The sequence below is a fragment of the Pseudomyrmex gracilis genome, unplaced genomic scaffold (assembly GCF_002006095.1).
Source record: "Pseudomyrmex gracilis isolate BER0280 unplaced genomic scaffold, ASM200609v1 scaffold_263, whole genome shotgun sequence".
Taxonomy (NCBI): Eukaryota; Metazoa; Arthropoda; class Insecta; order Hymenoptera; family Formicidae; genus Pseudomyrmex; species Pseudomyrmex gracilis.
Window position 1 is genome coordinate 163,235 of NW_018020847.1, and position 3,355 is coordinate 166,589.

Sequence of the window (3,355 nt, forward strand, 5' to 3'; positions counted from 1 at the left end):
ATTTCGTACTGTTATCGTACCGAATATAAGAGATCTACCGTACCGTGCTAGAGGATCTCGCGGATCGAGGAGCGCCTAGCTCTCGTTCCGGGGAACACGCTCTTCCGACTTCGCGAGCGCTTTGCTCGGGTGTGTTCATCGGCACGTGCATGCTGCGTGGTTTGTGATTGCTGAAGTGCACGGTGTCTGAGGACGGGCATTCGGCGAGAGTTTTGCGCCGTGTACTTGCACGAGTTGGCTAGATCAGACCGTTTTACCGTTTTCAGCCTAAAGAACGCTTTGAGTAACTCGCTTGTTCCCATTTTTTTATCATACCGCCTAGAGTGTATAGCGTAAGTGAAGCCAGNGCGACGATATAACGTATTCGATATCACGAGTTAAGATCCGCCNTTGGTCTTGCGATAGATCCCGTCTGTTAACTGTGTCTTGTTACTTGTCCCTATATTTTTGTATTTTCTTTTACTTCTCATTTTCTTATAATTACTGCCGCCGCGACAGAGCGATCCCGCCGTATCCTAACGGTAAACTTTATTTTGTATTTTTTTTGTTGTTTTCGCTACGTTGCCTATTCCGCGGTTATAATAAATTGTTTATTTCTTATTATCTATCTGCAGTGTGGTTAATTGCGAACCTAATCCGAGATTCGTCCGGGACAGCCGTGATTAATTATCATCCGACCCACCCCCTCTCCGTTTAAATAGAGCTAGTCGGCCCATTGTGTCGAGCGACGCATATTTTGACGCGAGTTCGCGTCTGGCGCCCAGAATTAGATCTAAGGATTCGTCGGCTCGGTATAGTGGTTGCTCGGTTTGACACCCTTTTTCTCTCCTGCCTGTCGAGACGTTTCCTATCTCGCGAACTTCCGTCCGTGTCCCGATCTCGTATCTTTCCGTTTCGGGCGAGACGACGCGGGAATTTGCGTTACCATCCAGAAAAACGTCACAGTATATAATTTAATTAAAAGTTTTAATATTTATATAAATAAGCGCAATCTAATTAAATCATAAGCGATATCAAATTAACTACATAATGTTTGCTAAATAAATTATACTTGTAAAACTACAACTACAATAATTTTAGTAGCAATTTAATAAATTAAAAAACAATAGTACCGTTTATGGATCGTTTAGCTATCTGAAATGTAGCTTCTTCATCTGAAACTTCAATAACAGTATAATCCTCTGTTGTGTTTGTTTCTATTTTTTGTTGTTCTGCCTCTTTCCCATTTTTCACAATATCAAATATTATTTCTGAATTGTTGCGAATAAGTCGTCTCTTATCTGCAATTATTATAAAGACATAATTTATAACACACTTAAATGTTAAAGAGAAGACAAGAAGTATGTAAAAAATGTACTCCTTATCTTCTTTCACTAAACAAAATTTATGTAAAAAGACAAAAAAAAGTAAAAATATTAGGTTATATTTTTATGTACTTACTATGTATTTCAGCTTATGAATCATCGCATGAAAACTGTGTTGGTGCTGTTTCTAACAAATGTGGTGTAATAAGAGCAATATCAGGATCTAGCTCAGGCAATTTTTGCTCTGGGCCACCTCCAGTACCTAATTTTGCTTGACGTTCTTTTGTTAAAATATTTCTTTGGCCTGTTTTCATATTTGCTCAAAGTTTTTTAAGTTGTTATATTGATCTCTATAAAATAGATTGGAGTTAAATTAGATTATATATGTGTGTGGAATATTGAGATAAAACACACATATAAGCGAGAGAGAGAGAGAGAGAAAGAGAGAGAGAGAGAAAGAGAGAGAGAGAGAGAGAGAGAGAGAGAGAGAGAGAGACAGACAGACAGATAGACAGAAAGAGACAGAAAGAAAAGGGAGAGAAAGAGAAACAGAGAGAAAAGAAGGAAAGAAAGGAAAAGAGAGAAAGAGAGAGAGATAAAGATTGGGAAAGAGAGTAAAGAAAAAAGTAAACAGTATTTAATATTTTTCTAGTACAATCACATTACATTAATTTTATGGCTCTGACCTTTTGAGTAATAATACTAGATAAATTATATTTCTCAGTATTTTCTCTCCATGCTTTATCTTTTTTTTTCAAAGTAGAAGCATCACTTTTCTTAGCTTCAATAATTGAACTATATTTTTTTAATATTTGGAAAAAAATTTTTTTTTCTAAATCAGTATAATGTTTACTACTACTTTTAGATTGTCTCAACATTTTGAATAAACGTAAATTTATATTTTTGTTTTATCTGAAGAGATCTTTCTTCTCATAATTTTTTGGCTTATTTAAACTTTAGCATGCGTAAACCATAGAAAATAATTAATATGATCGACATTATCAAAAAATAGTCGTAGAAAAATCCACAGCTGGGATTGGTTACTTCTCTAGGAATTTCCCGAAAATGCCCGATCATCACATAAGTATATTACAGAATACACTTAAGCATTTACTTACTTAAGTTAAGCTTGATGTTAATAAGTCGAACTTCATCACTGGCTTCTTCATAGAGTTTGACTTATTTGAGAACTATGAATTCATCATGTAAATAAGCTCGACTTTGCTTATAAGTAAGACTTAATCAAGTCAATCTTAAGTTCAGATTTAAGTTGGGACTATGAATACCGCCCTAAGTTTCTGATTGGTTGAGAAATTCCGTTCTCTTGTTGAACAAAGTAGCAACCTTTGGTAGCCATGAAGTATAGAGTCAAAATAGAACCGTGAACAAAGGAAAAAGCCTTAAGCCGCGAAATAAGCGTTTGATAGCATAACTCATGCCGGTAACAGTTACCATTAATAAATTATCATTTGTGGTACTATTACCAGAACCATTGTTTTACCTTACCTAAACATTTACAGATGTCGGTAAGTTACCGACTGTTAAACATCAGTGTTCCAAGCAAGTTACCGAAAAGCACGAATTACCGCTACATTACTAATACCAGTGTCGATAAATTATCTAATTAAAATCAAAACCACGTAACATCACAAAAGTTGCAAAATTAATAATACTTAAACTAAAAGAGATAAAAGAAAACGGTTTTCTCTATTAAATTCAGCATTCCAAACTGCAAACTACTGACTTAGTTTCAACTTCTAAATAATTGTTAGTAATAATCAAATGTTTAAATAATTAAAATTATTATTAACTTTCGAATACGTGGTATTTTACAATTACGTAATAGAAACACGAATCCGAAAACCATTTTATTAAGTGCTGACACCTGCATCATTGTGTGAACCAGAAGCTCCAATGTCGACAAGTGTAAATATATAATTAGCATCACAAACAGCCATCAGTACGATGCTAAATCTTTTTTTATAATTGAAATAAGCACTTCCAGATTTCTTCCAAAGATGGGAAAGTTACTTTATAAAAGTAACTCGTTA

At 34.8% G+C, this 3,355-nt stretch overlaps 1 long non-coding RNA gene across 1 annotated transcript in view; it reads right to left on the bottom strand.

The window, feature by feature from the left end:
* Positions 1-2,844, bottom strand: part of LOC109859457 — a 7,914-nt gene extending 5,070 nt beyond the window's left edge. The window contains exons 1-3 of the long non-coding RNA XR_002250713.1: positions 2,423-2,844; positions 1,441-1,654; positions 1,113-1,280 (exon numbers count right to left, since the gene is read on the bottom strand). This is a non-coding gene — a long non-coding RNA (uncharacterized LOC109859457). The remainder of the gene's footprint in view (positions 1-1,112; positions 1,281-1,440; positions 1,655-2,422) is intronic.
* Between the last annotated feature and the right edge of the window lie 511 nt (positions 2,845-3,355).